A 25,974-nucleotide genomic window follows, 5' to 3' on the forward strand; every position below is an offset into this window, starting at 1 on the left:
CCAGGGGTGCTGTCCCTAATACAAAATCACATTTCCAATAGAAACGCCCCTAGAGACGCCCCTCACCTGGTGTTGGTTATGGCGGCATTTTCCATGCTGGTACTCCTCTAGGCCCATCGTTAGCGTTGACCTTGCTTCCCAGGCTCCTCTCCGGCAAGACGGTACCCCCAGGAAATTCCTGAAGACTCCTCCAGGCCTGTACCAGGCTCTCTTGAACAAAAGTCTATTCATCACTTTCCTGATTAAACCCCCTCGCACCTGCAAAAGACACTTTCTCTGTGGGCCCCAAATTCCGGCCTCCACCATATCTTGAAGTCGTAAACCATTCGAACAGGCTCTACAGTTTGTGCCTAACAGGACTTTTCTCTAACGAGCACATGCAGATCAAAAGAAATGACTTTGTCTATTCAGGCCTATTAGAATTACATGAAGCAAGCCTATGCACTCTGCAAAACATTTAATTTCTTTGTTAGACAGTATTCTAACTTACTACACACATGTATTATATGGAAACACTTCTATAAAATATATATTTCAGTTCCATGATCAATACTATTTTGAATTACAATAACATTGAAATCCACTATCTCACAAGAAAGTGTAACAGCATCTTGTACTCTATGTGAACTGCCATGTGGCCTACACATTTCTACGTTTAGCAGAATTACATTTTCCCCTTCTACAGCCACATAACGTAGGATTCCAACATTATCTTAGTATTTCTACACAATTCTACATTAGTTCTCACACAGATATATGCATTCTATATTTGGTTAAACACTCTTATGTATTTTCTCTCTATTAATTCGACACTCTTATATAATGTTTACTAACTAATACAACGTGCTTGTAAATATGGTGCACTTCTACAGTTTTTCTTAATTTGCGCTCTCTCAGTTTTAATTCTTGTTTGGGGTATTTGTGTAGCGCTCAAACCTGGGGTTCCCAAGCACTTGGTGATCAGGAATTCGAAGCTGGTGATAGTGAGTGATGCATCTGGGTTGCAAAATTGTGTGTGTTGTAATTTGTATAGATCTGTACATATATAGTGCAGGTGCACAGCAGACATAGTCAACACTGGAGGCAAATGCGCACTTGACCTCCGCATCTAAGCGCTATGAAGACAAAGGTAGGTAGTGAGGTTTAAGAATAAACCGAGACAATTGACCATGATGTATAGCGAGCCAGGTGGTGTGCTTTGGCCCACTAAAAGCACGTTGCCTGCTATGGAGATAAGGGCTAAGCAGAGTTAAGGGATTCTGTAGAGGAAGGTGTGTGCCTTCAGGGGTTGCATGGGGCTGTCTTGCAGTGCACTGCACAAGGCAGTGGGTACTGGACTTGCCATGGCTTTGGCGATCACTAGCCTTCTGGCTCACCTACTTGATAATTTTTTGCACAGTAATGCAACCCCAGAACCTTAGGATATCCCGTTGTGATACTGATAGTAGGCATAGTTGACATTATCTTTGATGCTATAAAGTTTTTCTGGTTCGGTTCATTTAGAAGTCTTGGTGTATGGAATTTGAAAGGAACATCTAATCTGCACAAGTGATGTATTAATATTTGTATTATTTTGCATGATGAATATAGTGTTGGAAATGGAAAAAAGTATTAGCAATGCAATAGGTCTCGCATTACTGAATGTTTGAGATATTAGCGTTGCAAGTAATAATGCAACGGCAATAGCTCAAACCTTCAATAATGCGAGACCTACTGCATTGCAAATGCCTGTTTTTAAATGGAAACAATTTTGTTTGACAATGGCAAGTTTCTGTCTCTGAGCTTAGATGAAAGTAAATGTAACCCTTTTTGTGAGAGAAAGCAGTGTGCCGGCCCAGCTGTGCTACCATTTTTCAATTTGTGCAACAACTAACACTCACACAGTACATTTGCTTTAGACACTGGCCACATTCTACACATATCGTAAACACTCACAGTATGCCTCACAGCCTCGTTATTTAGGATATGTATTCAATGTGGGCTTGAAAGCAGTGCCCACAGACATTGTAAATAAAATAATCACAAATAAGATGGATGTGGTCCCATTGTCAGCAGTAAGTGCATGCTATTGCACAGGCCCATTCCATGATCCAACACTATGCCTGCATACGGTCAGCCAGCGGTGTTCAAATGGTTTCACCAGCAGAGCATTTAATAAATAACAAGTGTGTTGTGAAATCCTATTTTTGATGAATGCTTTGACAAATATTTGAACACATAGTCCTACCTCAATGTTTTTAATACAAGTAGGCTGGCATGGCTTCTCTGACTTAGAGTGCTGCCTTTCCCTTTCAGCCTGCGAGAGAGGCAGAAGTTCCAACCTTGCAAGAAATAAGTCTCGTCTCCAACATGCAAAATGACGTTAGAGGCACTGCGCTGAAGAGGGACGAGCACGAGGGACAGAAAGGCCAAACACTGCATGGCTTCATAAAAAAGCCATGCAGTGATTGGTCATGTTATGACCACTGGAGCAGAGGCCTAGTGGTGCACCCTGAGCCATTCCTGACACAGCTCCTTTGAGAGCAGGTGAACATAGCACTTGATAAAGTGGAGATCTTATTACATTCGTACGAGTGCATCACGTGTTAGAATTTTAAAAAGTATTAACATGGAAACGCTATGTATTTTGGGCCATTGAAAAGTAACATGGTGAATCAACCCAGAAAATGAATGTAACTAGCTGTAAACATTAACATGAAGGAATTAGAAACAAAACGGTCAGCACCCACTATTTTTTTATTATCCCCAATAATACATCATGATTGAGGCAGATTATATCACTATTGATTTGGAAGAGTAGATTATGTCTCAAAAGGATTCAAATTCACCTTAGGTAGATCTCAATCAAATGTATGGAGGCGCGTTTGTTGATTATGAAATCCTTTATTCTTGTTATTAGAAAAAATTGTTCATCCCAAAGTAGTCAACGTGTTTCGTCCCATCTTGGGACTACTTCATGGCTTAATCTCAGTTTACTAGTTTACTCATTTCAGAAACTTATTTCTAGGGCTCCAAAAATAGGAATTGACTTTTATACTTTAAGTGTTATTCACCAGTCCTAGCCTGCTGTCAAGTTCATCAGAGTTAAGTTCTGGCCCATATCGGCCACTGCACCCGGTGGTTGATTAGCAAATGAGCATAGTCAGTCTCCCAGCACAATCTCCTGGTTCTAACATGGGGAATCAACGTAGAAAGTGAATGTAACTGGCTGAAAACATTAACACAAAGGACTTGTGTTGTGTAACTCACAATTACACTTGTTTTAGACGTGCATACTAATTAATACATTGCATACGTAGGTAAATGAATTAGTTGAAATTGTCTTAATGTTATGTGAATCCGTAAAGCTCATAGTAGTGTTTCTTATGTTAGCTGAATTCTGTCGGTCTGAAATGTAAGTCCCTGAAAATCTCTCTTTATATTTAACAGTTTGAATTTCATGTGTGCCGTGGCATCCGTTCTTTCTCATGTTTTCTGTTGCAGGTGAAAGAAACGCTCTTATTAGACAGAATAAAGTCTTTGTCTTACTAGTTAGGCCAGGAGAGAAGAAGTTACAATCCTGTGCCTTGATTTGATAAAGGAAGGTCATTGTGCTTCACACACGAGAGGGCTTGGGAATCAAGGACAAAGTGTAATGAGGGAAGCTTACCATCCAGTGATTTATGTACACGTGGCTGGGCAGTCCACGATTCTGGGCTTGCACGCAAATAGAGGAAAATAAATAAACGATCAGTGAAATATGGAATGAACAAGGTCTGTACTCTGTTAGTCTCCCTTTTGGGAAGCTTACCATCGACATCATGGAAAACTTCCTTCAGGACTGTACCCAGAGCAGATGGCGCAATTTGCAGTGCACCATGGGAAAGCTGCTTGTGGATATATGGTATTGGAATTAGGGATAGTGCACCACTTCTTCCGTGCCTTTAGAGATAGAGCATCCTAGAACGAGCTCTGTCTTTGGTAGGTTTACGCTACTTGACCCATTGATCATGGAGAGACTTCTTAGGAAGACTCCACATACTGATACCTTTTATCCTTCTCCTGAAAATGCTTATTTAAGGATGTCACTCTAGTGTTAGAGTAGGGATAGATTTCATGATTTTCACTCACCAACCCTCAATGCAGGGAAACTTGGACTCATGCTTCCTGATTGTCTGTAGTTTAGTTCTTGAACTGATTGTATTGCGTATTGTGCGTCGTCTAAACTGAATGCGCAGCTCTGGCTTCATTCGAATTCCTTTGCATTTCTACATTCTCATATTGAGGTGTCTTTATGTCCAGTTATTTTTGGCATTGCATTAAAACGAACCAATCTTTTTCAGTTTTCCATGGGTCATTCTGTATTCAAAGGAGTTATTGGTTAATCGATTTATCCCTAACGACTTTTATCCCCTTTACACTTTCGTGGTGTGAAAAAGAAACATCGGATTGTGACTCTAGACCAGGTCTACAACTCATGGGCCCAGCCCTTTAACGCTCATTAGGAGTCCGGTAGGCTGCAAACGAATGCCCCTGGCTCACTAATTGCACAGCTGGGCGAGGCATCTAGTGCCCATGTCAGGCTGGCCACTGAGCAGCCGTCGACCCTGACAAGCACACTTTGAAGGGTGAATGTCAACCCAGTTGAGCCAGACTGTTTATAGTGTGCTAAAAATACAAACAACATGTGCAGGGATAAATATGCACAAGTGACTATAAACACAAGACAAATAAATTAGTCTCATGTATGGGAGTCAAGTCCCCAAATTTAACTTGTCAACTATTTAGAGACTCACAAAGGCATCCTCAATTCTTTTAACATATCTTTCCTTTATTTTATATATGCACAGCTGCAATTCTTGTATAAAGCAAAAGACAAAAAAACTGTATATGTATATACAACCACATAATCACAGCCATAAGTTGTTCAGACTTCTTTGTAGTACCCATCCATTTTAACCCAGTTGCACATAGATGCAAATATCAACGCCAATCCAGTGGAAGGTAATCCTATTCACACACTACCTAAACAGAGAGAAACTCCCTCTCTGTTCAATCACTTATAAAGTGTGTACAACATATTCAAAACAATTGAATTTCAGTTTAGGTGGATTCCTCCTCTTCATTTCTCAACGCGTTTCAGCCCACTGAGTCGGGCCTCCTCAGGGCAAGGGTAACACAATTCAACACAAATACTACTTAGGTTGAGCACCGGCCTCTGCTAGTATCCAGAAACAGATGCAACTGTGCATCTGTACCGGACAAATCCTATCAGGAAGTCTCACCCAACAAAATATTTTTAGACCAGAATCAGAGTTCCAACCACTGAGTCAGCATGAAAAGGGGCACTATCCACTCTTAAAGTATCACAGTATCACAGCGTGGTTTCCTCTGATTCTACCAAGACTCATGAGCTGCTGCGGGTGGAACAGGCCCTTCACAGCCAACTTTGTACGGGAGTATTCTACTCTCCCCGGTGTGCTGGCAATCATTTTAAGCCCTGCACAGCCTGCCCTCCTCACTTCTTCACATTATGCAGGAACCTGGCTGCAGCAAAAAACAGCATAACCGCAGGCACAAAACAAAATATTATTTTTTTAATGTTTAATAATGGAGTTCACGGGCAACATAAATAGGGGGCAACACCCCTTGTGCTCTAATAGAGCGGCCGCCCCTGGTTATTTAAGGGGAAGGGCAACCCCACATAGTACTGACCGGGGTTCATAAAAAAAATGCAAGGGGAGCAATGAACAGCAGAAGCTTCATCATGGTCATGGCAAGAGTCAAAGTCAATCAGTCAACAAAATGTACTTGCAAAGCATGCAGCATCTTCTACGGAAGCATCTTGGTGGTCAAAGGTGAAAAGAGAGATACCACTCAAAGCCACCTTAACTGTAATTCAGAGTCAAACAGCAAGGTTTCTAGATCTTTTTTAAAAACGGTGATTGACAAAGTGTTGTAAATAGTTCTGGCATGGAGTTTTAAATCTCTGGAGTAAACAACAATCTAGATAACACAAACAATTTCTCACTCTTCTGCTGCCTAACAACCTAGTTCTTGTTCACCGGTCACACAATGGCAAGAAATGGCACACTGGGGTGATACTCCTCAAAACCATCAGCCTCATTCTGTGGTAATAATGGCTGCAAAGTAATTCTAGGATGTATACCATTCCCCACAGTGTTTGGTGGGCTTTTACACTCATTTTCAAATGTTGCAGTACATCATAGTGCAAGGTAAGAGCCGGAATAACGTCCACCTAGAAACACTATATTTAACAACAAGGGGTGGTGATGGACAGAGTTTCTGAATTAAGCAGAATACTCCCACCCAGTCAAGAGATCAGGGCTAGATCCAACACCTTTTTTAGCTCACTGCACCATCCCAGTTCAGAACCTGGCTATATGCAAATTAGTCTGTTCCTGTCCCAGTGCATGATGGGAACAGGGCAAACCAAACTACCAAGCCAATTCTTACACTGGGAAGGAAACAAGCTTCCGGGGAACGGTTTCTGGCATTTCAGCCTTCGTCGGCCCAGCTTGCTTGAATCCTGATGGTGCAATGAGCAAGGGACTCACATATGAGTATACCCTTCCACGCTTAGGGTGGACAAAAAATTTAACAACAAGGGGTGGTGATGGACAGAGTTTCTGAATTAAGCAGAATACTCTCACCCAGTCAAGAGATCAGGGCTAGATCCAACACCGTTTTTTAGCTCACTGCACCATCCCAGTTCAGAACCTGGCTATATGCAAATTAGTCTGTTCCTGTCCCAGTGCATGATGGGAACAGGGCAAACCAAACTACCAAGCCAATTCTTACACTGGGAAGGAAACAAGCTTCCGGGGACCGGTTTCTGGCATTTCAGCCTTCGTCGGCCCGGCTTGCTTGAATCCTGATGGTGCAATGAGCAAGGGACTCACATCTGAGTATACCCTTCCACGCTTAGGGTGGACAAAATATTTAACAACAAGGGGTGGTGATGGACAGAGTTTCTGAATTAAGCAGAATACTCTCACCCAGTCAAGAGATCAGGGCTAGATCCAACACCGTTTTTTTTAGCTAACTGCACCATCCCAGTTCAGAACCTGGCTATATGCAAATTAGTCTGTTCCTGTCCCAGTGCATGATGGGAACAGGGCAAACCAAACTACCAAGCCAATTCTTACACTGGGAAGGAAACAAGCTTCTGGGGACCGGTTTCTGGCATTTCAGCCTTCGTCGGCCCGGCTTTCTTGAATCCTGATGGTGCAATGAGCAAGGGACTCACATCTGAGTATACCCTTCCACGCTTAGGGTGGACAAAATATTTAACAACAAGGGGTGGTGATGGACAGAGTTTCTGAATTAAGCAGAATACTCTCACCCAGTCAAGAGATCAGGGCTAGATCCAACACCGTTTTTTAGCTCACTGCACCATCCCAGTTCAGAACCTGGCTATATGCAAATTAGTCTGTTCCTGTCCCAGTGCATGATGGGAACAGGGCAAACCAAACTACCAAGCCAATTCTTACACTGGGAAGGAAACAAGCTTCCGGGAACCGGTTTCTGGCATTTCAGCCTTCGTCGGCCCGGCTTGCTTGAATCCTGATGGTGCAATGAGCAAGGGACTCACATCTGAGTATACCCTTCCACGCTTAGGGTGGACAAAATATTTACCAACAAGGGGTGGTGATGGACAGAGTTTCTGAATTAAGCAGAATACTCTCACCCAGTCAAGAGATCAGGGCTAGATCCAACACCGTTTTTTTTAGCTAACTGCACCATCCCAGTTCAGAACCTGGCTATATGCAAATTAGTCTGTTCCTGTCCCAGTGCATGATGGGAACAGGGCAAACCAAAATACCAAGCCAATTCTTACACTGGGAAGGAAACAAGCTTCCGGGGACCGGTTTCTGGCATTTCAGCCTTCGTCAGCCCGGCTTGCTTGAATCCTGATGGTGCAATGAGCAAGGGACTCACATCTGAGTATACCCTTCCACGCTTAGGGTGGACAAAATATTTAACAACAAGGGGTGGTGATGGACAGAGTTTCTGAATTAAGCAGAATACTCTCACCCAGTCAAGAGATCAGGGCTAGATCCAACACCGTTTTTTAGCTCACTGCACCATCCCAGTTCAGAACCTGGCTATATGCAAATTAGTCTGTTCCTGTTCCAGTGCATGATGGGAACAGGGCAAACCAAACTACCAAGCCAATTCTTACACTGGGAAGGAAACAAGCTTCCGGGGACCGGTTTCTGGCATTTCAGCCTTCGGCGGCCCGGCTTGCTTGAATCCTGATGGTGCAATGAGCAAGGGACTCACATCTGAGTATACCCTTCCACGCTTAGGGTGGACAAAATATTTAACAACAAGGGGTGGTAATGGACAGAGTTTCTGAATTAAGCAGAATACTCTCACCCAGTCAAGAGATCAGGGCTAGATCCAACACTGTTTTTTAGCTCACTGCACCATCCCAGTTCAGAACCTGGCTATATGCAAATTAGTCTGTTCCTGTCCCAGTGCATGATGGGAACAGGGCAAACCAAACTACCAAGCCAATTCTTACACTGGGAAGGAAACAAGCTTCCGGGGACCGGTTTCTGGCATTTCAGCCTTCGTCGGCCCGGCTTGCTTGAATCCTGATGGTGCAATGAACAAGGGACTCACATCTGAGTATACCCTTCCACGCTTAGGGTGGACAAAATATTTAACAACAAGGTGTGGTGATGGACAGAGTTTCTGAATTAAGCAGAATACTCTCACCCAGTCACGAGATCAGGGCTAGATCCAACACCGTTTTTTGGCTCACTGCACCATCCCAGTTCAGAACCTGGCTATATGCAAATTAGTCTGTTCCTGTCCCAGTGCATGATGGGAACAGGGCAAACCAAACTACCAAGCCAATTCTTACACTGGGAAGGAAACAAGCTTCCGGGGACCGGTTTCTACGCATTTCAGCCTTCGTCGGCCCGGCTTGCTTGAATCCTGATGGTGCAATGAGCAAGGGACTCACATCTGAGTATACCCTTCCACGCTTAGGGTGGACAAAATATTTAACAACAAGGGGTGGTGTTGGACAGAGTTTCTGAATTAAGCAGAATACTCTCACCCAGTCAAGAGATCAGGGCTAGATCCAACACCGTTTTTTAGCTTACTGCACCATCCCAGTTCAGAACCTGGCTTTATGCAAATTAGTCTGTTCCTGTCCCAGTGCATGATGGGAACAGGGCAAACCACACTACCAAGCCAATTCTTACACTGGGAAGGAAACAAGCTTCCGGGGACCGGTTTCTGGCATTTCAGCCTTCGTCGGCCCGGCTTGCTTGAATCCTGATGGTGCAATGAGCAAGGGACTCACATCTGAGTATACCCTTCCACGCTTAGGGTGGACAAAATATTTAACAACAAGGGGTGGTGATGGACAGAGTTTCTGAATTAAGCAGAATACTCTCACCCAGTCAAGAGATCAGGGCTAGATCCAACACCGTTTTTTAGCTCACTGCACCATCCCAGTTCAGAACCTGGCTATATGCAAATTAGTCTGTTCCTGTCCCAGTGCATGATGGGAACAGGGCAAACCAAACTACCAAGCCAATTCTTACACTGGGAAGGAAACAAGCTTCCGGGGACCGGTTTCTGGCATTTCAGCCTTCGTCGGTCCGGCTTGCTTGAATCCTGATGGTGCAATGAGCAAGGGACTCACATCTGAGTATACCCTTCCACGCTTAGGGTGTCCATCACCACCCCCTTTTATAATCACCTAGAAACACAGCATTTCTGCTGAGTATTGGAGGCAACATGGCAAATGAGTAATTAGGCTACTGGCAGGCTCCCTCCTGAGCTGCACAGTGATGGGAGATTGAGAAGCAGAAAGGCTGAGCTATGGCTGAAACACGAACCACCACTGATGCTTATCCAATGCACAGCCATGACTTTGTAGTCAAGGCGGTGCATCGGAAAAGCATAGGCGGACGCAGTCAGAGAATCAGTGATGCTGGGTGTGGCACTGCAGTATGTAGAGGCATTCAAAGCATCCGAGGCATCCAAAGTATGACGCTGAAGAACACCAGAGCAGCCAGAGACAAAACAGAGGGTAATGCCACTCAGTAAACGAAGGCAGGATCAAGTCAGTGGAAGCACTGGGGGCAGGGGAGACCCTGGGGTTATTAGGAAGTTCTGTGATACACCGGGGCAACAGGGAAAAATATCAGCGTCCCGGAGGCACTGCAACAGTAAGCCACACAGCTCACCATTACTGACGTTAATTTAATTCCCAATCGGTCCAGCTAAATTGATTTAATTTCCGATCCGTCCAGCTAAATAAATCTGGTTCGCTTCCAGCAGCAGGTCTCAATGCTATGACAGCTCAGGGTAAGAAGGGGGACTGGGTCGCTCTCCCCGCTAGTAGTCGCAGCAGTGAATTGGGAATTGGCCGGATAGCAGGAGGGCACTAGTGGCTGCATGTGATATTTTTTGCTCAAAATGTAAGGCTGGGGTCTGCTCCCTCAGTTCATGATGAAGAAGGCAAAACACTAATTGAGGAGGCCTTTGGCCGTGCTGAGGAGGCAATGGATCAAGCTAGGGGCAGTAGGAGGCCTGAGGTGATAGCAGCTGAGTTATCAGATGGAAGATTTATCGACTGACAGACTGTTTCTCCTAAAACTATTGAAGTTTTGTCTACACAATAGTTATTTTGAATGGAACACACGACACTACGCTCAGATGACAGGAACGTCGATGGGCTTTGCAGGGGCCCCTGCATACGCCAATATCTTTATGGCGCAATTTGAAGCAGAGAATTTGATGCAATCAACGGCTTGGACAAAAATTAAAATGTATTGTCGTTTTATTGATGACATCTTTTTAATATGGCAAGACACGAAGGAATCACTTTTGGATACAGTTCAACAACTAAATTAAGTAAACCCAAGAATCCAATTTACATACAAGGTGGATAATAGAACAATGGATTTCCTTGATGTAAGAATAACTAAACATGCCACAGGATTTAACACTCAATTGTATACCAAAGTCACAGATCAAAACAGTGCACTGCACTACACGAGTTTTCACCCAAGATCATTAGTAAAAAATTTACCAGTATCTCAGTTCATTCGCATTAAGAGGATATGTTCACAGACTGACAAATACAAAGCAAATGTAGACCACTTTGCTCAAAGATTTAAAGAACGTGGATATCCTACGATAGAAGTAGAACAGAGTATTGAGAGAGTCAAAAAAATGAACAGAAGTACCTTGTTCCATCCAAAACACAAAGTCAAACAAGATAGAATGGTATTTGTTTCTAAATTCACAACTCATTCAACCATGATTAAACGGATCATCAACCAAAGATGGGAACTTTTATCGACGGAAAAAGACTTCAATGGAATATTTGAACAACCACCTATGCATGCATACACAAGAGGTCCTAACATTAGAGAAATACTTAAGCGTAACACATTGGATAATGGACAAACTGAATTCAAGGGCACTGTTCGTTGCCTGAATCGTACACACTGTAACAATGCAACTACAGGTAATACTTTCCCACACCCAACTACAGGCAAATTAATCAAACTTCGTCACACCAGTGACTGTAACGCTCAAAACGTAGTGTACGGCATCAAATGCCCACGTGGAAAGTTGTATGTGGGCAAAACAGAAAGGAAAATAAAAACTAGATTAACGGAACACAAAAGTAGAATACGTAACCAGTACTTATCATCACCACTGGCCTCACATTGGAAGGAAGCAAACCATACGATCTCCCAATTGCGGTTCTTTATCATTGAGAGAGTGGAAATCAGAGCAGAAATTGACAATAGACAGAAATTATTGCAACAAGAGTTATATTGGATTAAATCTTTACAGACAATGCACCCGACAGGGCTTAATGATAGATATGACCTCTCTTGTTACCTCTAGATTGAACACCATCGGATCAGAAATGTAATTATTTGGCAATAATAAACACCAAATAAGAGTATGTAATACTATGTGTCAAATGCACTATAACTGAATTGATAAACTAGATGTGAAGATCTAGATGGTGTAAGTTTGATGTTAAAGATTGACATTGTAATGAGATCACATTGTAATGAGATAATATTGGTTAATGTGTGCACAGAACATTATGTATAGTATGAATATGTCATTCCTTTGTTAACAGCATTTATACGTGAATCTCCTGTCCACACGAAACAGTTGTACTACTATGCTATCATTGAACACCCACACTAACCCTATAAGTGAGTTCCCGAACATTATCGTATATACAGTATCCACTAGTTCATTATTATATACACATTGTGACAATTGAATTAGAGTTAAGACATTGAGGACAGATCTATCTGCCACAAGGAATTTAACATATTTAATAATGTTTAACATAATCATAACAAATGGCTAAACTACAGTTTCATATAAACAGCAATAAAATGTTGGCATCAGCTTTTTTTTCACCACAGGTAGCCTTCGTTCACACTTAAATTCCTTAATTTCGGTTAGAGGTCGGGAAATCCAATGAAACATTAACACGAGGTGAATGCATCTCCCCGTATTAATTAACCAGCGAATTTACGTAGAGTAGTCGACTAAATCACTGAGAACAACTAAGTACTCGGATTACAGCATTGAAATAGGCGACTATTAAAACATTGCGAAATGGCGACGTAAATCCCCCTACATTACGAACTATCACACAGACGAGAAGTACATCGTCTATGTTTACTACACCAGAGAGTAAAACTCAAACGCGAACATGGCGCCGGTCAAACGCCGAACCGGCAACATTGACCGATCGAAGGAGGCTCTTTTACGAGCATAAAAGGAAGAAATACAGGTACGTCCTTGACTAATACAGCTACCCACATTAGGGTCAGCACGTAGACACGCCATAACACTGATTTTTTGTTATGCGTTTTTTTCAGGTTGACAGACTGTAACATATCAGGTATGCTTGTTTTCAAAAATATCTGAACATGGACATGTGTAAAAAGTGATCCATAAATTCAAAGTGCTCCATATGCTTTCACAGGTCTATTTATACTAAGAAGACCAGGTAGGAATCTTGAACTCTTGCTTATAGCGATATTGCTGTAAATTAAGTTGAATCTACTTAAGGCAATTTTTATTTTTATTTTCCTTACAGCCTTATGAGATTTAGGCAAACACTTAACAATAGGTAAGTGTAGAACATTAAATAGTACTCAGACCAATCGTTTTTTTAAAATCCTTTCATTAACATGCAGTATTGTGGTTATTTTACAGCTGACACATCATTGATATATCACCAATCAGGTATGAGTTACCATTACTCTCAACGTTACTCCCCTAACATCCATATACAACAGAACACTTACACAATCTATTTCCCTTTACTTTCCAGAACAGCCCCTGATGAAGGTACCAAAGGGTACCGAAATGCATTGGGCCAGGAGTGAAAACATCTGATTTTTGATGAACTGTTATAACATCAATATAATGTTATTTGAATGAAGTGTTGTGATTACATGATGTTTTGAAAATGTAAATTGAATATATGTTGAAATTTATGTTGACTAAATAAAAAAAACAGATTATGAAAATAAATAATTGATCAACAAAGTTTGAAATTGTATGAAAATTCAAACACTTAAGGTGTAGGATTAACACCAAGTGCACAGTGCGCAACTGGATGAGTTCAATACTCATCTTAACTCAGCTTTCTCAACAGGCGTGACGAACCTTAGCAGTTGCAGCACCAGTGGAATAAATTGATAAAATACAATATCACGAGTGCTCCTCACACCCCCTTTAACTGTACTTCAATATTTGTCACAAAGTGAGGAAGCACCCCGGCTTTAAAAATGCAATTTGAGAATATCACAGCAATGACGACAAACAGGGCCAGCACTATGGCATATACTTCTGAACAGGCGGACAAGATTTACTCCTTAATTCAGGAAGTAAGGACAATGGATGCCCATGGGGGGGCAATCAGTCAACAGCTCAAACAACTTGAATATCTGACCCGACGCCAACTCAATCAAAAAATGCATGCATCTACACTGGTGCAATATCACAAAGCTCAACGTATTCCGAGAGGCCTGAGACTGTCGATCAAACCTATGTTGTTTCGGTTTAATCTAAATGCAAAATTTATGGAGAAATGGTTTAATATTTTGAACAAATGTTCGTTGGATCTAATTCTCCTGATCATTGAAGAATTATCAAAGACAATACGCGAACTGGAAGAGGAAATCTCAACATTGAAATCTGAACTTGAATCTAGAATGGAAATTGATTCATGGCAAATAAGTATAGATGGACTAACCCAAAAATTGGAAAAATACAGCAAAGAACTTCAGGAAGGCAAACTACGCAAATACAAACGCGACACCATTGATTATAAATTAAATGAGGTGTACACCTGGGCGGAGATTTATGCCCGCCGACAATATCATCCCAAAAAAGCACAAACACCAGCTCATTCTTCAGAAGAGTCTTTGGTAACAGACAAGGAGACATCAATAACTCGTGGACCAGTTCAATTGTCATCCATGACAACACAAGGCATACAACAAGCAACAACGAGTGGCAATGTGGCTTTTTTGTCACAGGTACAGAATCAAGGATTACAACCGATGGAGCTTACCACAGGGACAGTACCCAGCGAAAAACAAGGAGAGGAAGTGGCAGGAAAATCGCTAAGAAGCGGGAGAACTGTAGTTTGATAATAAACATCTCATCGGTTACACTTACACAACAACAGGAAAAAGTGTTAAACAAAGGTCTTTCATTTGTACCCACCAGTATGGCCAATGAAATGGAGATAGAAGGCGCATTATATAGGTTTATGAGAACTTTAAGATTACGACATTTCTTCAGCAATGTGATGGAACCCACTACAACAGCAAACACAGAATACAGTACACGTTTCAAGCCTAAAAGTGTCTACCAACCACCAGTTTCTCACAAAATGCTCGACACTTTTGAAATAATTATCAAAAAAGACATCTCAGCATTGAACCTTAAAGGGAGACAACGGAGTAACCTGACAAGACTTGAGAGGCAAACACTACAAAATTTAGCAAACGATCAAACAATTCAAATTCAACCTGCTGACAAAGGAGGAGCAATGGTTGTAATGGACGCAATCTTCTACAATACTAAAGTTGAAGATCATGTAGCTGATACTGATACTTACCAATTATTGGACAGGGATCCCATTGGATCACTTCAACACATGCTCAAAGAACTACTGCAAAGTGCATTAGAAAATGAATGGATTGATGATAAAACAAGAGACTACCTAACTACCATCAACCCAAGATGTCCCAAACTTTATATGCTCCCAAAAGTGCATAAACATTTAACCAATCCACCCCTCAGACCGATCGTCTCGGGTGTGGGTCAATTTTTGACCCCCTCGGACGATACCTAGACTACTTTCTCCAGAAATTCGTACAGGGATGGCATTCTTATATTAAGGATACCACGGATTTTCTAACCAAAATTACAGCGATAGAAAGAGAGTTTGAAGAGAGTTGGATTTTATGCACAATAGATGTGGTATCGTTGTATACCTCGATACCGCATTCGGCTGGGTTGGAATCTGTTGAATGGGCTCTTTTGCAGATGGAAGATTTATCGACTGACAGACTGTTTCTCCTAAAACTATTAAAGTTTTGTCTACACAATAGTTATTTTGAATGGAACACACGACACTACGCTCAGATGACAGGAACGTCGATGGGCTTTGCAGGGGCCCCTGCATACGCCAATATCTTTATGGCGCAATTTGAAGCAGAGAATTTGATGCAATCAACGGCTTGGACAAAAATTAAAATGCATTGTCGTTTTATTGATGACATCTTTTTAATATGGCAAGACACGAAGGAATCACTTTTGGATACAGTTCAACAACTAAATGAAGTACACCCAAGAATCCAATTTACATACAAGGTGGATAATAGAACAATGGATTTCCTTGATGTAAGAATAACTAAACATGCCACAGGATTTAACACTCAATTGTATACCAAAGTCACAGATCGAAACAGTGCACTGCACTACACGAGTTTTCACCCAAGATCATTAGTAAAAAATTTACCAGTATCTCAGTTCATTCGCATTAAGAGGATATGTTCACAGACTGACACATACAAAGCAAATGTAGACCACTTTGCTCAAAGATTTAAAGAACGTGGATATCCTACGATAGAAGTAGAACAGAGTATTGAGAGAGTCAACAAAATGAACAGAAGTACCTTGTTCCATCCAAAACACAAAGTCAAACAAGATCGAATGGTATTTGTTTCTAAATTCACAACTCATTCGACCATGATTAAACGGATCATCAACCAAAGATGGGAACTTTATCGACGGAAAAAGACTTCAATGGAATATTTGAACAACCACCTATGCATGCATACACAAGAGGTCCGAACATTAGAGAAATACTTAAGCGTAACACATTGGATAATGGACAAACTGAATTCAAGGGCACTGTTCGTTGCCTGAATTGTACACACTGTAACAATGCAACTACAGGTAATACTTTCCCACACCCAAATACAGGCAAATTAATCAAACTTCGTCACACCAGTGACTGTAACGCTCAAAACATAGTGTACGGCATCAAATGCCCATGTGGAAAGTTGTATGTGGGCAAAACAGAAAGGAAAATAAAAACTAGATTAACGGAACACAAAAGTAGAATACGTAACCAGTACTTATCATCACCACTGGCCTCACATTGGAAGGAAGCAAACCATACGATCTCCCAATTGCGGTTCTTTATCATTGAGAGAGTGGAAATCAGAGCAGGAATTGACAATAGACAGAAATTATTGCAACGAGAGTTATATTGGATTATATCTTTACAGACAATGCACCCAACAGGGCTTAATGATAGATATGACCTCTCTTGTTACCTCTAGATTGAACACCATCGGATCAGAAATGTAATTATTTGGCAATAATAAACACCAAATAATAGTATGTAATACTATATGTCAAATGCACTATAACTGAATTGATAAACTAGATGTGAAGATCTAGATGGTGGAAGTTTGATGTTAAAGATTGACATTGTAATGAGATCACATTGTAATGAGATAATATTGGTTAATGTGTGCACAGAACATTATGTATAGTATGAATATGTCATTCCTTTGTTAACAGCATTTATACGTGAATCTCCTGTCCACACGAAACAGTTGTACTACTATGCTATCATTGAACACCCACACTAACCCTATAAGTGAGTTCCCGAACATTATCGTATATACAGTATCCACTAGTTCATTATTATATACACATTGTGACAATTGAATTAGAGTTAAGAAATTGAGGACAGATCTATCTGCCACAAGGAATTTAACATATTTAATAATGTTTAACATAATCATAACAAATGGCTAAACTACAGTCTCATATAAACGGCAATAAAATGTTGGCATCAGCTTTTTTTTCACCACAGGTAGCCTTCGTTCACACTTAAATTCCTTAGTTTCGGTTAGAGGTCGGGAAATCCAATGAAACATTAACACGAGGTGAATGCATCTCCCCGTATTAATTAACCAGCGAATTTACGTAGAGTAGTCGACTAAATCACTGAGAACAACTAAGTACTCGGATTACAGCATTGAAATAGGCGACTATTAAAACATTGCAAAATGGCGACGTAAATCCCCCTACATTACAAACTATCACACAGACGAGAAGTACATCGTCTATGTTTACTACACCAGAGAGTAAAACTCAAACGCGAACATGGCGCCGGTCAAACGCCGAACCGGCAACATTGACCGATCGAAGGAGGCTCTTTTACGAGCATAAAAGGAAGAAATACAGGTACGTCCTTGACTAATACAGCTACCCACATTAGGGTCAGCACGTAGACACGCCATAACACTGATTTTTTGTTATGCGTTTTTTTCAGGTCGACAGACTGTAACATAGCAGGTATGCTTGTTTTCAAAAATATCTGAACATGGACACGTGTAAAAAGTGATCCATAAATTCAAAGTGCTCCTTATGCTTTCACAGGTCTATTTATACTAAGAAGACCAGGTAGGAATCTTGAACTCTTGCTTATAGCGATATTGCTGTAAATTAAGTTGAATCTACTTGAGGCAATTTTTATTTTTATTTTCCTTACAGCCTTATGAGATTTAGGCAAACACTTAACAATAGGTAAGTGTAGAACATTAAATAGTACTCAGACCAATCGTTTTTTTAAAATCCTTTCATTAACATGCAGTATCGTGGTTATTTTACAGCTGACACATCATTGATATATCACCAATCAGGTATGAGTTACCATTACTCTCAACGTTACTCCCCTAACATCCATATACAACAGAACAATTACACAATCTATTTCCCTTTACTTTCCAGAACAGCCCCTGATGAAGGTACCAACGGGTACCGAAATGCATTGGGCCAGGAGTGAAAACATCTGATTTTTGATGAACTGTTATAACATCAATATAATGTTATTTGAATGAAGTGTTGTGATTACATGATGTTTTGAAAATGTAAATTGAATATATGTTGAAATTTATGTTGACTAAATCAAAAAAACAGATTATGAAAATAAATAAATGATCAACAAAGTTTGAAATTGTATGAAAATTCAAACACTTAAGGTGTAGGATTAACACCAAGTGCACAGTGCGCAACTGGATGAGTTCAATACTCATCTTAACTCAGCTTTCTCAACAGGCGTGACGAACCTTAGCAGTTGCAGCACCAGTGGAATAAATTGATAAAATACAATATCACGAGTGCTCCTCACACCCCCTTCAACTGTACTGAGGTGATATCAGACATAGCTGACCCTGACACTCAGAACTTGTATAGCTTGTAAAGCAACAAACAACATACCTGGCTAAAGTATGGAGCTGCAGGGCTTGTTGCACTTTGTAAGTACTAATTGGTTGGTGGAGACTTGACTGATTGCGGGGAGAAAACCTTGAACCTTACTGGTTAGAAGGGTCTGGTGAGAAGGGTCAGTTGATAATGATCCTGGAGGGATATGGTAGGTGTTATGGTGGAGGTTGGAGATAGAGCCGATCCATATTACTGTAGGGCTGAAGCGATATACCGAAGACTGTTGTTAGAAAGAGATCTTCGATGGTATAGGGATTTACTGATGCCTAGTTTTATGGATCTTTTCAATTTTCTTTTTTTGTTTTAGGGAAGTATCGCTATAATATTTATGCAGCACAGGATGTGGCAGATATTTTATAGACTGAATTTCTTGTATATATTTAGTCAATCTGACTTTTATGGTTTTTTGCAAAAGCCGAATAAATTTCTGTTGTTTACTGATGCTTAGCAGAGGACCAAGGGTTCCTTTTTGGGGGACTCACGGCAGGTGGATGAAATGGAATCAAGATAATGTCCATATTGTTACTATAAATATTTGTGGCCTCATTGAGGGGGGCAAAAGAAGAAGGGTGGCTAAGGATTTGAAAACTCTTAGGGCAGATTATTATTGCCTGCAGCAGATACACATAGATTGCTCTATTATAAAAATGTTGTCGATATTGGGTTTATCATTGATAGCAAGCGCCACACAGGACAGAAGATGAGGGGGGATGCAAGTTTAGCACGAAGGAAGACGTGATTGTAGCCACAGCTTGGTAAATAGATATTGGCACTGGGTAATTACTGAATGTCAATATAACACGGGGTCTTATACTCTATGCTCACTGTACGGTTCAATTCTAGATGACCCAGGTATTTTGGATTTTCTGGGGGTAGGATTGGCCAAATGGCCTGCTTCCTATGTTGTATGTGGGGATATCAATTTTAATGGACCTGTAATTCACCTTTGGGGTGCAACTGGTAATTACATGGGCCGGAAACCACAGGTGTTTATGGTGACATTAAGGGCACCAGATCCAGGCTACCGTACTATTAGGACCCCCCCCCCCTCCATGGTTCTCTTTCCCAGCTGGATTGTTTCTTTTTGACACCAGATTTATTGAAGGGGGCGCAGATAGATTTATATCCCAGAGTGATGTTTGACCACAACCATTTGGTAATCGAGTATGTCTTGGAAGGGTTTGCCAGGAATACCTGTAGCTTGTCTTTTGAGAGAGGCCTTTTGTCAGATCCAACCTATATCGTACATATGAATGCAAGTATTCCAGATATTTGGAATTTAAACAGAGGATGTGCCTCTCTGGGGTGGTGTGGAATGCCTTTACAAAAGCAGGAGTGTGGGGTGAAACCCCTAAATACAGTGTAAATCAACAGAAGCAAAGTCAACTCCTGATCTAACAACTATATCAGAATCTTATTAATGCAACAGCTTTGCTTGCCACTGCAATATTTTAAATGGCGTGCCCCAATATGGCCCAGCAGCAAACAGCTCTTGCTAAGGCGGTGATCACTAAGATTTCTGCTAAAACTGCAGAGACATTTCTTACCAGAGAGCAGGAATGCTACGAATATAACTAATAGGAGGCATCTTTTAGCAGTGCGCATATGTCAGAAGGTGGCTGCGGGTTATGTTAGGGAAATAAGGAGTACCAGCGGTGGCTAAGTCTGGGACCCTAAGAGTATTCGGGAAGTATGCAGGTTGCAATATAAAGAATTGTATTGTACTCAGCCTCAAGAGGATGAACAGAGGATTGAGCAGGTGGTGGCCTTGATGCCCCTGGATAGAATTTCTCAGGTAGATCGGGATTTGGGGGCAACCTTTTCCGTCGAGGATCTTCAAGCAACTCTGAAAGAACTATCGTCTGGGAAGGCATGCAGGACTGATCAAATCCCGCTGGAGTTTTATAAAGTCTTCTGTACAGTTCTAATTTCTGACATGCTGGAGCCTTTAACACAGGTGCAGAGGGGTGATAGGGATCTTGATTCATGGTCTACAGCTAATATTGTTGCTTTTTTAAATAAAAGCAAGGGCCCCTGAGATCTAGGATCTTACTTTTCAATAACTTTAATATACAGTGATACAAAGGAATAATCTAAGATTCTAGCCACTCGGCTGAGCCGGATTATTGCCAAATTGGTATCTATCAACCAGCATGGCTTTATTCCAGGGAAGGGCACTACCGATCATATTCACTGAGGGATTACACTCTTTGGATATCATATCACTGGCCCTTTTGGATGCCGAAAAAGCATAAGACAGGGTCACATGGGAATATCTGTGGAATCTCATAGATACACTCTGACTAGAGGTACATTATAAACAAGTAGTACAGGCTCTTTATCACAAACCTGTTGCCCAGCTACAAATGATGGGAGGTCAATCTGGGCTAATTAATGTCAAGAGAGGAACTGCCCCTGTTTTCCCCTCTTGCTTGCAATATATATTGATCCCTTCATCCACAGACTAGAAGTGAATCCAGCTATAACACTAATAAAACAACACGGTTGGGAGATGAAAAGTTTGGCCTATGCTGATGATATTGCTGTAGTAACAGCAAGTCTGGATACCACCCTGTAGATAGTGGAAGAGGAGGCTGCTGAGTTTGGCATGTTGTCAGGATATTCGCTTAGTAGTCATAAGACACAACTGATGGTGAACTGGTTCATTACAACCGAAGATCCACGGTTAGCTAAGCAAGCGGTTTATCTAGGTATAATGATCAGTGCAAAATATGGACAATATCGCTCAGATACTTGGCAAAGCAAACCAGGATTTTGAGAGATAGAATAACGTCCATTTATACATCGCGGATCAGTGTAACATTGTAAAAATGACATTTTTACAGAAGATCCTACATCTCTTTTGATCTATCCTGCTTGAATCTGACAATGTGTGGTTTAAAGCAATGGATGCTTCAGCAACTAGATTAATATGGTTATATGGTAAAACAACTAGGGCGATTAAATATTTGACATTACTCAGGGAGAGGGGGGGCTCTCTCAAATTTTAAAGTTTCACAGCTTGCCGCTGCTTTTCAGCATATAAAAGTCCTCATGGGAAGTAATGATGAAGCATATGGGTTGATACAGCGTGTACCCTCAGTTTATGAGTTATTAATAGGATCGGATGCTAAGAGCTGCTTGTTAAGGTTGGTGGAGCTCAGTTGCTACAAGAAAGTTAAGTTAAAAGTGCTGGGGGCAGCCTTTATTAACTAGGCAGCTCTCCAGAAATAAAGTAGGCTTTGGGAGATTAAACTGGTATACTTGTCTGTTAAGGTAGGAGAAAAAGGGCTTTTAAATCTCAGGGGGTTTCTTTCAAGGACAGTGGTTGACATCATTTGACGAGCTTCGGATTAGCTTTGATCTGAGCTGCACTGAATTTTTAAAAATATCTGGAGATCCATGATTTTATTTAGAAGAGATCCGGGGGCCTTGTGCGATTCGCATGGGTGCCCCTTCTGGACCTGTTTTTAGGAATCTTCAATTAGCTCAACGCATGCTAATTTGTGTGTCGTCGTGCCGGATGATTTAGAGAAACATTAGGGCAAATGGCAGCAGATATTTGAATCTAACGATCTTAGCTTATATGAATCTCTAGAGTTAAGTCGTACTGTACTCTGCTCCTCGAGCCTACGGACACAACATTATAAAAGATTTTTTGATTCATAGTTTAGCCTCACAAAGATTGGAGAGTAGGGGGGGAAAGATGGGGTAAATTGCCCTTCCTGCCAAGCCCTTGAAGCCTATGTGATTCATATGTTTTGTACATACTCACAAATAGATTCACTCAGATCACAGATCTTATACATTTTGGGAGACGTTCTTAATATTAGTCCAGAGTTAACTCCTCAAAATATGTTATTAGGTATGGATGGGTCTTCGGATTTTTCAGGGAGGGAGCCCTTAATATTTATTGCAATGGCAGTATGCCGAATTTGCATCGCCTCCGCGTGGCTTGACCCTCAAGCCCTCCCCTTCCAGCAGTGGCAAGGACGCTTTTTCTCAATTTTTTATTTCGTTAACGGTGCTTTACAATAGCAAAAAAGAGAAGGCCAAGCAGAAGATGATTACAATTTGGGGGCCTCTTGCAGAATGGTTAAGCTCCTGCCAGCTGAAAGGTGGTTTGTCAACAGGTGATTAAAGGGTGGATCCTATTGCATGGGTATTGGAAGGGCTGTTAAAGTGGATATTGGTGTGGTCAAAGAACTTTAAACCTTTAGCCCTTCCACTTTTTTGGTAGCTGTTATATTTAACAATATGAATTATGTAGACCTTTTGCCTTCTTTCAACACTTCCACTTATTGACTGTAACTCATTTTACAATTGCGATTGCTCGCCTTTCCTGTATTTCCTTTCCTGATTTTGTAAGTATGAAATATTTAAAAAGGATTATTAAAAATATTTTAGTTTTAAACAGGAAACACAGTGTTTCTGCTCATCCTGTAATGTGTGGATGTCAAAAAACCTTGAAAATCCACAGTTGATGGCACGGCCTGAGGAAGCCCACACTGCTGCCCATTCAGAAAACTTGCTTTCAGTTTGTGGAGCACTGCCTTTTTTTGCAAGAGACAGCAAAGTCCTTCATCCTTCTAAATGCACCATCTATCTGGTTTAAACCAAACATGGGTATGTTGCTGTCCAGTTTGACAATAAAGACAAAATCCCTTGTAGATATAGAATTAAAAGGTTTTTCTAGTTTAATGTACTCCTTTCCTGCTCCTTACCTCATAGGATACTTGGTGAGCATAGCTACATAAAAACTACAAAAGTTCCATTGCTTTGCAGCTGGGCTTGCACTATGAACGTCTCATACAAAAATACAGGAATAAATGTTTATGGACAGATCAACATAAACATAATGTCGCATCCATTTTGAAGCGTTGGACTCCTAATGTTCACTGCAACTCCAGAGCTCTAGTGATGTGCATGTCTCCAAATGAACAGAGCTTTCCTAAGATTAGACCTACTAGAACAGACACCCTTTATGTTGGAGTGCTAGGCTGTACCCATAGGGGAAATTAGGGATCATGGTAACCAATGATCATTTATAGATGGTTAATCAAGGGAAAATGGCTTCATGTACAAAGTGTTTTAATGGTGGAAAACCCGAAAATGTGGTAGTTCTGAGGGATTGCAACTGCTAAAACATTTTTTTAAATGTACTTAACCCATTTGCATTTCGGGAAAAAATTTCCAAACGGGTAAATGGGTTCAGGAAACATTATGGAATTGCTGTTTGGGAGGTGCATTTTAAGGGTGTTCTTTCCATATCGAAATTCCTTAAGGTATGCATTAATGTTTTGTGACCGAAATATAGTTGCAAAAAAATTATATCTTACCACCAACTGACAGGCGGTGGTCCCGAAGTGATCCCTTCCACTTTGTTAATGGTGAAAAAATATTCATGAAGTGTAGGTAGTGGTCTCATGGACCACTGCCTAATCTCAAGAAAAGTTTGTACGCATTTTCGTTTTCTTGCATTTACAAAAAAAAAAAAGCTTGCTTTAGCCAAAACCAGTAATAGACATGCTGACCTGTTGACCCCAGCAGGTCACCATGCCTGTTATTGTAGTTAATCATAGTGGGCTACAATTAGCACCCTACCTCATTAATATTGATGTGGTAGTTCAAGTGCGATCCACAATGATTCTGTAGGTTGGTTCACAAAATAAGATTGCTTGTCAGTTCGCCAAATGCATCACGTTTTACCTAGTGCATTCTTCATACATGAGGCCTCTAATGTGTGTGCGTGCTTGTCAAAATACAGCAATGTAGAGGAAAGGATCCATCCAAGCAAGAGCATGTTTTCAATTCTCTGTGTTCATTACAGAAGGCTGCCGACAGTCTCCTCCACTGGCTTCCTCACTCTTCGCATGCTTCGTAAAATCTTCAAATGGCTCTCCGTCAACACCAGACGATCGTCACTGAAGCCCTAGTCACCAGTCAGCTGGACTATGGCAACGCACTCTACATAGAAATCATCTCACACCTCCTGAAGAAACTACAAACCATACAGAATTCTGTGGCCAGACTGATCCTTGACATTCTGAAGTGAGTCCACATAACCCCTCACTTCAAGAAGATACACACGTTCCCCACTCAGAAGAGATGTCAATTAAAGATGCTCATTGACACCTAGAATGCCCAACACAACCAAGAACCAGCATACATTAACCACTGCCTGAACTTCCATCAATGCTCCAAACACCTGCTCTCCACCTCCCTCTTCCAGCTTTCTCACACTGCCCACATCTGCAGAAGCAACATTGGAGGACACTCCTTCTCCTACCTTGCTGCAAAGACATGGAATAACCTCCCACTTCACCTCCGGACTTCATTCTCTCTGGTGAAATTCGGAAAGGGACTCAAGACCTGACCGTTCAACTGAACCCTCCCGAAACAGCAGGTTCTCCGTGCCTGGATACCCTCACAGGCGATTAGCTATGCTTTTCAAGTCCAGTTTAATTGATTGGCACGACTGAGACAATGCACATATTAGAAGCTTTGAACAAGCAATGCAGCAATAAGCTGAAGTAATGATATGATGAAGTATACTAATTCAAGATAGGCAAAAAATACCAAATAGCTAATAGCCATTATTTGCAAAATGTTAATATCACATCAATATGCAAAATACACATGTGACAATGCATTGAAAGCAGTCATACGGCAAAAGAAGATAGGATAAATATTCCCAGTTATCAATGATATAAGGGGATGTGGGCGCCAAACAAATTTAGGACATATATTTTTTGGGCATTAACACTTAAAGATATGATACACTGAAGTATGTGATGGGGCCTACCTATCACTTCGGAAGAAATATGGCAAATAGGTAATGGTGAGGGAACCAGGTTACACATAACAGGCGGAAGTACACTAATGGCAAGATGAGAAAAAATACGGGTCTATGTTCTGTACTAAGGAATGTGTATAATATTCAGAAATCGGTTTTTGTGATTGCAAGAAATAATTAAAATACACAAAGCGCAAAAACAGGCCAATTAAATGATATGTAGACGTGTTATTATGGATTGAAATGGGCCAATTAAACAACTTACTAAAACATGCCAGTTATATTTTGATCCAAACGAAGCTAAACTGACCATGACAACTTTTTTATGGGCA

At 41.1% G+C, this 25,974-nt stretch overlaps 1 protein-coding gene across 1 annotated transcript in view; it reads left to right on the forward strand.

Moving 5' to 3' along the window:
* LOC144791837 (neuropeptide FF receptor 1-like) overlaps window positions 1-25,974 on the forward strand; it is a 563,017-nt gene that overhangs the window by 377,020 nt on the left and 160,023 nt on the right. The gene's annotated exons all lie outside the window — the stretch shown is intronic.

Source organism: Lissotriton helveticus, chromosome 11 (assembly GCF_964261635.1).
Source record: "Lissotriton helveticus chromosome 11, aLisHel1.1, whole genome shotgun sequence".
In the NCBI taxonomy this organism is placed as follows: Eukaryota; Metazoa; Chordata; class Amphibia; order Caudata; family Salamandridae; genus Lissotriton; species Lissotriton helveticus.